Source organism: Hyperolius riggenbachi, chromosome 4 (assembly GCF_040937935.1).
Source record: "Hyperolius riggenbachi isolate aHypRig1 chromosome 4, aHypRig1.pri, whole genome shotgun sequence".
Classification (NCBI taxonomy): Eukaryota; Metazoa; Chordata; class Amphibia; order Anura; family Hyperoliidae; genus Hyperolius; species Hyperolius riggenbachi.
In genome coordinates this window covers 132,244,362-132,257,628 of record NC_090649.1, presented here as the reverse complement: position 1 = coordinate 132,257,628, position 13,267 = coordinate 132,244,362, and the positions used below count along the sequence as shown (strand labels likewise).

General features: G+C 46.3%; 1 protein-coding gene across 2 annotated transcripts in view; it reads right to left on the bottom strand.

The window, feature by feature from the left end:
* The window catches only part of PLEKHB2 (pleckstrin homology domain containing B2), a 65,777-nt gene that overhangs the window by 32,695 nt on the left and 19,815 nt on the right, over positions 1-13,267 (bottom strand). The window contains exon 1 of one of the 2 annotated variants that reach the window (XM_068280718.1): positions 3,325-3,346. The exons of the other annotated variant lie outside the window; for it this stretch is intronic. The gene's annotated coding sequence lies outside the window, so the exon portion shown is untranslated. Of the gene's footprint in view, positions 1-3,324; positions 3,347-13,267 lie in introns of those variants that run through there. 2 annotated transcript variants of the gene reach the window in all.

Below are 13,267 nucleotides of genomic sequence, written 5' to 3'. Positions count from 1 at the left end.
ACATGCTAACTTAGGGTGCATACACACATCTCATTTTGATTGGCCATTGATTGACCTATTTTAGCACTTCCATGTAGTATGAGAGCTTACCAAGCCTATCTGTTCATAGTATTCAAAACCTGTTAGCCCTTGTACTACATCGAAGTGGTAAAGTTGACCATTGAAAAATTGGATGTGTGTAGAAAAATTCAATTTTGATTGGCCATTGATTTCCACATGTGAATAATCTTTCTCAATGTAGAATGAGAGATTTCAAATTATTTGGAAATTTCCAGATTGATTGGTAGCAACAATTGCTTTGCTAAGCTCATTGCTGATGTCTTTCCTCCTTGGCATCCTGTTAACACACATCTGAATCCTCCAGAATCAGAAATATCTTTAATCGCCAAGCACGACTGGGTCGTGCCCAGAATTGGGTTTGGCACGTATAATTGCTCCAAATAGATAGTACAACTAGTGTTATAGGTACCATAAACATAACACAACTACAGACCAGCAAACTGCCAAAACGTCTGCCTGTATGGAGGTGATCACACTTGCTGATGGTCAATCAATCAATCAAGTATGTGCATTTGATTAGCAGCATCTAGCTCAGGCATGGGCAAACTTGGCCCTCCAGCTGTTAAGGAACTACAAGTCCCACAATGCACTGCAGGAGTCTGACAGCCACAGTCATGACTTTCTCAGCATCAACATGGGTTTACTAAAGACAGGTCCTGTTTGACTAACATGCTCAGCTTTTATGAGGTAATGAATGCTAATATGGATATTGTGATATACTTGGACTTTGCAAAGGCCTTCGACACTGTTCCCCACAAAAGTCTGGTGCAAAAGTTGAGGATGCAAGGACTGGGGAAGAGTTTGTGTGCATGGATAGGGAACTGGCTAATGGACAGAAAACAAAGAGTTGTGGTCAATGGATCGTACACAAAATGGGAGACTGTTAGCAGTGGGGTCCCACAGGGGTCTGTACTGGGTCCAGTGCTCTTCAATTTATTTATTAATGACCTACTAGATGCAGTAGTGAGCAATGTTGCTATTTTTGCAGTTGATACAAAACTGTGCAGAATCATCAACTCTCAGGAAGATAGTGTCATATTGCAACAGGATCTGGATAGGATGGCTATATGGGCACATACATGGCAGATGAAATTCAATGTTGAAAAATGTAAAGTCATGCATTTTGGTCGTACCAATGGTCTAGCACCATACAAAATAAATGGGATACAGTTGGGGACATCAAACTTTAAGGAGGACTTAGGAGTACTCATCGACAAGAAGTTCAGTAATCGTACTCAATGCCAAGCCGCTGCAGCTAAAGCTAACAAAATTTTGGGATGCATTAAAAAGGGAAATAAAAACTCGAGATGCTAGCATAATATTGCCCGTGTTTAACTCTCTAGTAAGGCCACATCTGGAATATGGAATTCAGTTCTGGGTACCACATTACAAAAAAGATATTGCAGTTTTAGAGCAGGTGCAGAGACGAGCAACAAAATTGATACGTGGGATGGAAGGTCTCGCTTACCAAGAAAGGTTAGATAAACTGGGTTTATTTAGTCTAGAGAAAAGACGCCTTAGAGGGGATCTAATTAACATGTATAAATACATCAGAGGGCAATATAATAGCTTGGCGGATGAGCTTTTTGTCCCTAGGCCTTCTCAAAGGACTAGAGGACATGATCTGCGCATGGAGGAAAAACGTTTTAGCCATTTATTTAGGAAAGGATTCTTTACAGTAAGAGTGATTAAAATGTGGAATGCATTGCCTCAGGAAGTCGTTATGGCAAACTCTATACCTGCATTTAAAGGGGGCTTAGATGCTTTCCTTGCGTTGAAAGACATCCATGGCTACAATTACTAGGCAATGCCTAATGATGTTGATCCAGGGATTTTATCTGATTGCCATCTGGAGTCGGGAAGGAATTTTTCCCTTTTGGGGCTAATTGGACCATGCCTTGTAAGGGTTTTTTCGCCTTCCTCTGGATCAACAGGGATATGTGAGGGAGCAGGCTGGAGTTGTACTTTATACTGGTTGAACTCGATGGACGTATGTCTTTTATCAACCAAAATAACTATGTAACTATGACTTATAAAGGCAAATGCATTGTGGGACTTGTAGTTCCGTAACAGCTGGAGGGCCGAGTTTTCCCATGCCTGATCTAGCTGATACTTAGCCTTTCAAGTTCTATAGTAGTGGTGAAGGTTTACATAATTTTTCACATGCTACTATTTTGTTTTGGCTTAATCTTTGTTAGATAAATAATGACATGGTGAGATATGTCATGTGTTGTTGTCCATGTGATGTTGTATTTACCTAATTTTATGATCTGCTGAGGTACAGATACTTTTTTTTACCCCCTGATACACAAAACCTTACAACTATATGGGCAGCATGGTGACGTAGTGGTTAGTGCTCTTGCCTTGCAGTGCTGGCTTCCTGGTTCGAATCCCAGCCAGGGCTCTACCTGCATGGAGTTTGTATGTTCTCTCTGTGTCTGTGTGGGTTTCCTCTGGGCACACCAGTTTCCTCCCATACCCCAAAAACATATTGAAATCAATAGGCTGCCGACCCATTTGCATGCAGGGGTAAAAAAAAAATCAGACTGCATGCTACAATTTTTCCCCATCGCGCATGCAAATCCCTATAGCCGTGCATGGCACGGCTTGCATCACAGCTCTGCTGGCATTGCATCTCACAAGGTGCATGGTGAGCACAGTGGAAATGGGCCCTTACTGTACATCATATAATTGTCCAAACTTCCAAATATCATCCAATTTGCCTAGATCTGATCATACATACGTTTTATATTAATAGGATCCAGAATATAAGCAAAGTCTACATAAAAGTTATATTTTATTTTTAGCTTATAAAAATGAAACACCCTAACTTGTATACAATATATAGCTTATTTTTATTTCCTGTCGGGCTTATTTGAATTTGCCATTGAGGATTTCCATTGGTCAGAATAAATGAATAAATGGCCCTGCACTGACCTGCAGCATTTACCTGGAGCAAGAAGCTCTGTAGCAAGATATGGGAATCTTATATTAAACTCCCAGTGACAGCCTGGCTACTTTAGTGGCTCTGCAAATAGGAGTTTAGCACATCACAACTGTGTGCCTTTGCTGCATTCAGCTTAGCAAATCAGACTTTAAAGGGTACCTGTAGTCAAATGAGAAAAAAAAGGTTTGATACTTAACTCAGTAGAGGGAAGCCTCTGGATGGTCCAGAGGCCTCCCCGGTCTTCCTATACCCCTGCATTGGGACCCTCCAAGCAACACCTAACATTCAAATTGAATATTAATTGAGGCTGTGCTCACCTCCTTGTCAAGTGCAGCCACACTGCACAGGCGCAGGCAGGCCCGGGTCGAGGCATAGGCTGGAGAGGCTCCAGCCTCAGGGCGCAGTGTAGGAGGGGGCGCACAATTCATTCAGCTGTCATTCCTAATTGTGTTTGAAGCAGAAAGAAATAAGAAAAGGGGATACATGGCAGTGACTGCAAGCCAGATAACTAGATATTAAGGTGTTGGGGAGGTTGTGGGCCCTGTGGCCCTCTTAGTCTAAAAGCAATCAGTGTGTGACAGCTGGGGTGGGAGGGATGGAGGGGCGCACTTTGGTGTCTCAGCCTTGGGTGCTGGAGGACCTTGTCCCAGCTCTGGGCGCAGGGCATAGAGCCACCCGTGCATGGCTTTCTTCTGCATGTATGGCTTTGTGCTACTGCACAAGTGCAAACCCACTGGCACCTCTGTAGTGTGGCCACACTTGTACACAGAGAGGAGTGGAGCAGTGAAGATGAAAAACATCCCAGCTGGCAGAGGGGCGGTTGCTAAGAGCACCCAAAGCCTTCCCCCTACTGATTTGGCTGGTGTTGGCTGCACCCACTATTTCTAGCCCTAACACACAATTGCTCAACTACTTAATGACCAAGTTTGTGAGTTTTGCTGTTTTTGGCATCAATAATTTGCATTGAAATTAAACAAAATCTGATTGGCTGTTTGTGCTAAATTTCATTCAAATCCGTTCAGCCATTGTTGCGTGATTGAGCAAAAAACATCCAAACTTTCGCATTTATAATATTAGTGAGATTTTTGTTGTTACAGTTAAGTATTGTACAAACTGTTGTAAGTAGTTTAAAACAAATCAAAAAGACGTTGAAAACCATCAAAAACACATTGGGCCCAATCCAATTAATTTTTTTTCCCAGGAGATAATTTTCATCTTCTGTTTACAATAACTTATCAGTACTCTGCAAGTGAAAAAGTACCAAAAAGTATGTGAAAAAGTCCTGTCAAAATTATTCTGAGAATTTTCTTGCTTGCTGAAGGCTTAAAAAGCATTTTATTGATAATATATGAAATATCCCCTTGAAGAAAACTTATAAGAAAAAGTCAATTGGATTGGGCACATTGTGTCCAAATCCAGAGTTGTCCGAAAGTAAATCAATTATCCAGATTTCACTATGTCTAATGCTGGGAATACACAAGCTCGATTCTGAGCTAATTAGATAGATAATTTCCGACATGTCCGATCACCGATTGTTTTGCCGCTCGATTTGTCATTGAAGTGAACTGAAAAAGATAAGAAAAACGAGCAGAAGTTAAGAGAATCAAGTGGGCAAAACAATTGAAGAATCGAGCGCCAGAATCGACCCGTGTATTCCCAGTATAACATGATTCAATTTACAAACAAACTCTCGGTTTGTAACCTGTTTGTAAGTAGGTGACCACCTGTCCTTCATATTATACATATTAGACCTACAGGAATCCCAGTGATGTACTTCCTGCCTAGGAGGGAGTACATCACTAAACAGGGGGTGGGCCTATGCATATGACGCTGTCACCGCACTGAGGCGTTGGGGTCTTATGAAGCCTCAGTTCTGTGGTGCGTGTACCTCATCACATAGCAAACAGGTGTGCAACCGGCCTCAGGATAGTCTCTCTACACAAACCACTGGCATAGCTAGAGATCATGGGGTCCCATAGCAAAACTTTCATGGGGCCTTTAGGTGTAGGCACCCTTAAAGCGGTTTAAAACCCGGACATAATATTCAATAAAAACATGTTTTCCTACTTTTTATATGCCATACGGTTATCATATTTGCATTTGTACATAAGTATTATTATTCATTTATTCAATTATTATTTATTCATTTATTATTCAAGTTATAGCTTCCCAAAAGTACAGTTTTTTGCTTTATGAGCTGACTTTGCATTTTATTAATAACTGCTTTTATTCATTCATTCAGGCAGACATCGTTTGACTTTCTCTCTGTGTCCGGGAGCTCCTGCACAGTCAGAGAATGTGTCACATTCCACACTTGATACATTTAAGTAAACACAAGATTACATTGTTTAACTTTTGGAAGCGGCCAGCTCTGAAGGCATTGAAGCTTCTAAAGCCTGTGTTAACCCTTTGAATGATGTTCTAGTAAAAAAAAGAATGCTGGTTGTATATACTATGCTGTGAATAATCTATTAGAGCGAAGAAAAAATTCTGGGTTATATTCCGCTTTAAGCAATGTCACCTGTCCTTACCCTCAAACTTTTCCTCATACCCATGAAATATGTGTAGTGTTGAATGCATGAGAATGTAAATTTCCCAAGTAATTCATATGAGTTACTTGGTAAATTTACATTCTCATGCAATCAACACTGCACATATTTCATGGGCATGAAGCAAAGTTTGAGGGCAGAGGAACACAAGAATAGTGAGTACATTAAGTACCACCTGGGCCCCCTATGCTCAAGGGTCCCATAGCAGCTGCTATGGCTATTGCTATGCCCCTGGCACAAACATTAACCAGTTACAGACGACACTAATAGAAATCTATGCCCTGTTTTGTTGCTGATGTGGCTGCCAGGGCGTAGAATTCAACTCACCGACACTGCGCGTTCTTGCCGCTCTCATTGCTCCCGCCAATCGTGGTGCTGTCTCCCTGCCGCAGCTCACTCGCTCTGCCTGTCTCTATAACAGCAGAGCCCTGTGAGCGGGTCAGGAGCCGATTTCATTGGCTCCTGACCCTGTCTATCAATGTAAGCAACTCCCATTGGCTTACATTGATAGACACGGTCAGGAGCCAATAAAAGCAGATCACAGGAACTCTGCCATCATAGAGACCGCAGAGTGGGTGGCCTGTGGTTCCCGGGTATGTGCAGCGATTCGTTGGTATTCGTTGGTTTCTGGTACCAGCGGTCTCTGGTCCTTAAAGTGAACCTCCTGACTAAAAAGCTACTCAGCAGCACTGACAAGGCTTGGTGTTTCTTTAACAGTTTCACAGCAGCATAACTTTGTTTTTCCTTCCTAAGCCTAAGTTGTAGCTGCACAGAAGCTAAGCTCTGCCCCATCAAAGAAAACTGCCCGGGCATTTTTCCCCTGATGCTATGCAAAGTATGATGGGATTTCTGATGTTGTTGTTCTCATTGCCTAGCAGCTGGGAGGGGTGATCAGGACACAGGACGGTTGGAACTGTGTCTCGTGCTCCCTGTCACCTCCTTTCAAGAGATGGGTGCCCTCATGAATTCACAAAGATTTGCCTGTTCTTTTAAAACAGGGTGGGTAAGAGATTATATTACCTATCTATTTTAATTAACATTAAACTAGTAACTTAATGACAGTATGTTTGTTTAGGCTGAAGTTCCTCTTTAAGGGGGCAGTTAAATAATCCCTCACAGCCAAATTGTTTTCATATAGACCAGGACCACTTCGTAGAGGAATGCATAAAGATACTTCTGCGTGCTTGGTATGAAATAAAAGCAAGATGGCCACAAGAGGGCAGCAGAAAGTTTATACCAGAAATCTGACAGAAAAAAATGACTTTAAATGACACAGTTGCTAATAACATCCACAAAAGTTCATAGGAAAGTCAGCAAACCTGTACCAACAACTGCAAGTATAACTAAGAGCCTAAGTCAGCTATTTAGGATTAGAGATGGCCCGAACGGTTCCCAGCAATCTTCGGTGGTTTCTCGTTCGCAAACTTTTCCGGAAGTTCGATTCACCCCCATAGTGCATCATTAGGGTCAACTTTGTCCCTCTACATCACAGTCAGCAGGCACATTGTAGCCAATCAGGCTACACTCCCTCCTAGAGCCCCCCCCCCACCCTTATAAAAGGCAGGCAGCATCAGGCTTTTCACTCACTTGTGTGCCTGCAGTAATTAGAGAAGGGAGAGCTGCTGTGCAGAGACCTATAGGGAAAGCTTAGTTAGGCTCTTGTAGGCTTCTTGCTCCTTGCTGATTCTTATTGCTAAAAAAAGCACCCCTCAACAGCTCTTTTGAGAGCTAATCTTGTTCTTGTGATTTTTTTTGTGTGTGTGTGAGTGTCCCACAGACACTTGTGTTGCATAGACAGCCATGGTAATTCCTACTGTGTGTGCCACTGCCAGGCCCAGCACATTCAGTGACTACCTGTGTGTGTGACAGGTGCACATTGTAATACCCATCACTGCATATACCTACCTGTTGTTCACTTCAGTGCACCCATCTACCTACGTGAGCGCATGCAGTGTCACTGTGCCTGTCCGGTACCTGTCTGTGTGTGACAGGTGCACATTATAATACCCATCACTGCATATACCTACCTGTTGTGTTCAGTGCACCCACCTACCTACGCAGTGTGATATACCACTCCATGCATACCTGTTAACTTCACCTGTGTGACTGCACATTGTATTAGTCAAGTCAGTGCATACCTTTCACTTTATCCCCCCCGATATGGACAAAACAGGTAGAGGCAGAGGTAGAGGCACACCCAGAGGAAGGCCACCCGGCAGGTCTGTGCGAGGTCGTGCTGATGTGATTTTGTGTGGCCCTGGACCAAAGTACAGTGCTCAAAAGAAGGCACGTCCCATCAACTCCCAAGATTGTCAGGACGTGGTTGATCATTTAACACAGAACACTTCATCTTCCGCAGCCACCAGCGCTACTACAAGCACCACATCTGCTGCATTTGACAGTTCGCAGGAGTTATTTGGTGGGGAAATCACTGATGCACAGCCATTATTGTTACAACCAGATGAAGGCGCTAAGCAAGTTACACCACCCATATGTCTGAGTTACACGACACTATGGATGTAACGTGTGAGGAGGAGGAGGATGAAGTACCTGCTGTTGGTGCAGTTTTGGAGGTGTCTGAGGCAAGCGAAGCTGGGCAAGATGATTATGATGATGACGATGATACAGATGCCACGTGGGTTCCTAAGAGACGAGATGACCAAGGGGGGAGTCAGAGAAGAGTAGGAGGAGACAAGTTGCTGAAAGAAGCAGGGGGAGCTCGTCGTCAGAAACAGCTGGTGGCAGTGCCCGGCACCATGTATCGCACCCTATGGACAGCCAGCCAACATGCCCTTCAACGTCAGCTGCTGATGCCACCATAGTGCCATCACTCCAGGGGGGCTCAGTGGTTTGGAAATTTTTTAATGTGTCTGCCTCAGATCAGAGCAATGCCATCTGTTCTCTCTGCCTCCAAAAATTGAGCCGTGGAAAGGCCAACACCCACATAGGGACAACTGCCTTACGAAGGCACATGCAGAAAAGGCACGAACTGCAATGGAAAGAGCACCAGAGGAAAAGCAGCACACAAACGAAAAGCCACCCACCTTCTCCTCTGCTTCCTTCAGGTGCAGCATCTTCAGCCGCTTTCTCCCTTGCACCTTCACAGCCACCCTCCTCCACTCCGCCTCTGACCTTGAGCGGTTCCTGCTCCTCTGCCCACAGCAGCAGTCAGGTGTCCGTGAGGGAAATATTTGAGCGGAAGAAGCCAATGTCTGCCAGTCACCCCCTTGCCCGGCGTCTGACAGCTGGCTTGGCGAAACTGTTAGCTCGCCAGCTGTTACCATACCAGCTGGTGAACTCTGAGGCCTTCCGTAAATTTGTGGCCATTGGGACACCGCAGTGGAAAATACCAGGCCGCAATTATTTCTCTAAAAAGGCGATATCCAAACTGTACCATGAAGTTGAGAGGCAAGTGGTGTCATCTCTGGCACACAGCATTAGGTCAAGGGTCAATCTCACCACGGATGCCTGGTCTGCCAAGCACGGTCAGGGCAGGTACATTACTAACACAGCCCAATGGGTCAACCTGGTGACCGCTGACAAGCAGGGAGTACGTGGCTGTGGAGCGGACCAACGTGTGACACCTCCACGACTTGCAGGCAGGCCCTGCCACCTCCTCTCCTCCTGCTACATCCTCTTCGCTGTCGTCATCCTCCTTGGCTGAGTGGCAGTTCAACTCTACTGGTGCTGCGATCTCCTCTCCAGCTACACAGCCCCAGCTCCCCAGGACCTATGCTGCATGCCAGGTACGACGGTGTCACGCCATCTTAGACATGTCTTGCCTCAAAACGGAGAGTCACACTGGAGAAGCTCTCCTGGCTGCTCTTAACAAACAGGTGGATCAGTGGCTGACCCCGCACCAACTGGAGATGGCAACGTGGTGTGTGACAACGGCAGCAATCTCATTTCCGCTTTGAATTTGGGAAAGCTGACACATGTACCCTGCATGGCACATGTGCTGAATCTAGTCATTTAAATATTTGTGTCAAAGTACCCAGGCTTAGAGGACGTCCTGAAGCAGGCCAGGAAGGTGTGTGGGCATTTCAGGCGGTCTTACATGGCCATGGCACACTTTGCCGATATTCAGCGGAGAAACAAGTTGCTGGTGAGATGCCTGATTTGCGATAGCCCGACTCACTGGAATTCGACCCTCCTTATGTTCTCTCACCTGCTAGAACAGGAGAAAGCCGTCACCCAGTACCTCTACAACTACAGTAGAAGGACACAGTCTGGGGAGATAGGGATGTTCTGGCCCAACAACTGGACACTCATGCAAAATGCATGCAGGCTCATGCTTCCGTTTGAGGAGGTGACCAACCTGGTGAGTCGCAGTGAAGGCACCATCAGCGACTTTATCCCATACGCTTACTACCTGGAGCATGCCATGCATAGAGTGGTGGATCAAGCTGTGGAGGAGCGTGAACAGGAACAGTTACAGGAAGAAGCGTTGTGGGATCAATTCTCATCAGAACCAGATGTTTCCTCAACACCTACGGCAGCACAGAGGGGGGAGGAGGAGGAAGAGTCGTGTGGGGAGGAGGAGTCAGACTCGGATAATGAGGAAGGTGTTTCTTTGGAGGAGGAGGAGGAGGCAGCGGCAGAAGAACAACAGCAGCAGGCGTCACAGGGGGCTTGTGCTGCTCAACGTTTCCGTGGTATTGTTCGTGGCTGGGGGTAGGAGGACTTACCTGACGTCACTGAGGAAGAGCAAGAGGAGATGGATAGTAGGTCTGCATCCAACTTTGTGCAGATGGCATCTTTCATGCTGTCCAGCCTGTTGAGCAACCTCCGTATAAAAAAACTCAAGGGGAATGAGCTGTACTGGGTAGCCACGCTACTAGACCCTCGTTATAGGCACAAAGTGGCGGAGATGTTTCCAAATCACCAGAAGGCAGAAAGGATGCAGCACTTGCAGAACAAGCTGGCAACCATGCTTTACAATGCATTTAAGGGTGATGTCACAGCACAACACAATAAAGGTACCACTGCCAGTAATCCTTCTCCCATGTCCAGGCAGGCAAGGACAGGATGCTCCTGCGATCTCATAGTGATATCGGACATGCGGACATTCCTTAGTCCATCGCCTCGCCTTAGCCCTTCCGGATCCACCCTCCACCAACACCTGGACCGGCAGGTAGCCGACTACCTGGCCTAAAGTGTGGATGTAGACACTGTGAGCAGCGATGAACCCTTGGACTACTGGGTGCGTCGGCTTGACCTGTGGCCAGAGCTGTCACAATTTGCCATCCAACTTCTGTCTTGCCCTGCCTCAAGCGCCCTGTCAGAAAGGACCTTTAGTGCAGCTGGGGGCATTGTCACTGAGAAGAGAAGTCGCCTAAGTCACTAAAGTGTTCAGTACCTCACCTTTATCAAAATGAATGAGGCATGGATCCCAGAGGGCTACTGCCCGCACGAAGACGAAGTCAGTCCCCGCACACAGCATCTCTGCCTGCACGCCGTGTGACTGCTTGCCCCATGACTAAGTTGCTCCCCACACAGCATCTCTGCCTGCAGGCCGCTTGACTGCCTTCTCCGCCACCACCTACAGGGTCCAGGACATCAGGCGGATTCTTTAATTTTTAAGGCCGCTGCTAGCAGCAGCCACTATAATAATTTTTCTGGTGTGTGTACATGCCTGCCTAATTTTTCTGGTTGCACTGCAGCTGCAACAACAAAACAAAAAGCATGTACATGTGGCAATTCCCCTTCGTGATCATTACCTTGACGCGGTGAAGGGGCTTGCGTATCACAATGAAGCAATGACCGACGGCAATATGAGTGTCTCGGGGGGGGGGGGGGGGGGGCATACCCAAGATAATAAGCTTCATTGTGGACAGACCAAATTTGATCAGCTGGACAGTCACTGTTGTTCTATCATTGAGCTACCACTTCCCGGCGACCATATGGGCTTGAAAACCGCCACGGCCTGCACTCTCGCCATGGTACGCACCAGTCCAGTACGACCGTCACTACACAAACAACTGTTTGCGGTGCGTTACACAGTGAGTTTGGTCTGTCAGTGTGAAGCAGTACTCTAATTATACTCCCCGATTGATGTATACACATGCAAGATGTTTTAAAGCACTTTAGGCCTGCAATTTAGCATGCAATGTGATTTCTGCCCTTAAAATGCTGCTTTGAGTCAAATCCAGATTTTTCCCCGGGACTTTTGGTGTCTATCCCACTCATCCATGCAAAAACTCAGATGTTAGACCCCTTGAAACATCTTTTCCATCACTTTTCTGGCCAGCATAAGTGTCTCTAGTTTTCAAAGTTCGCCTCCGCATTGAAGTCTATTGCGGTTCATGAAAGTTCGTGCAAACCGAACTTTTGCGGAAGTTCGCGAACCCGGTTCACGAACCGAAAATCGGAGGTTCGGGCCATCTCGATTTAGGATGAAATGGTTTTTATTTAATTTTGTTGCCTGCCCATAACAAGAGCAGCCACACTGTTACTAAGTGCAGCCACCATGCTACTCATGTCCAAAACAAGTGCAGTCACCATCCCTCTATAACAATGCAGCTACTAGGTCACCTTGTACCCCTCCTGCATGGCAAGTTCAGCCACCATATCAAACCCTTCCTATAACTAGCACAACCACCATGCCATCCATAACAGTGCAGCCACTGTGTTACCCCCCCCCCCCCCCATAACTGTTAGGCCACGTTGCCCCCTTCCCCCATATCTAGAGCAGCTACCATGTTCCACCTCCTCCCCACTATGCTTATTAGTACAATGGTAAGCTGTGGAGTCATATATTACCTTCTCCAGTGTCTCTCATCCCAACTCTTCTAGCTTGTCACATGACATCACACGGCATGTAAGAAAACTAGGACAGAGGTGAGAGATCTGGCTTCTGCAGACAGGATGATGATTCAGGCCCAATGCTAAAAGGCAGCATACTCAAGTACATATTATCCTGCATATTATCCGGCCACCCGGTCAGTTGGGATACCCGCTCACCTTGCTGCTGCTGCTGCTGAAATTCCAGGCAGCATTAAATACTTTTCCTCAGTGGCGTAGCTACGGTAAGGAGCTGTTGGCCCCGATGTGAGTTTTGCATTGGGGCCCCCCAAGCACTCTATACGTAACATAACAATTGATACGGAGCACCAAACCCTGCCCTGACACAGTGTCAGAGGTGCAAGAAGGGGATGGGGAACAGCTTGTTGATGATCATTATCATTCAAAGCATTTATAGAATTGATCATTACAAGCACAGGACCAACAAAGAGCTAATACTGCAGTTTAGGGAGGGCCCTACGGAGCCCCTCTGGCCCAAGGGCCTTGGTGCAGTCAAGACCTCTGCAACCCTTATTGCTACGCAATTGCTTTTCCTCCTTCGAGTGGTAGCAACTTGGAGGAAGAAGTAATACAGGGTCCGGCTTTCACCAGCACCCGAATTACACTGAGAATCCCGCTGTGCTGCTATAGATGTTCTCTGACAGCACCCAGGTCAGGCGCAGCATAACTGGCAGCACGGGCTCAGATAACCTGTCCCGGCATATTCCTCCACAGCCCACCGCTGCACTACTCTGCTATAGGAAGGAGGGAAGGCAATGGGATCCAGAGCCATCCAAAGTACCACATTGTTTTTACACTGCCCTGGGTAAATTTTAACCTTCCTGGCGGTAACCCCGCGCTCGATCGCTGCTATCCGTCGCGCCATGCAGCGCCGAGGGGTGGATAGGGACTCCCAATGATGTCACAA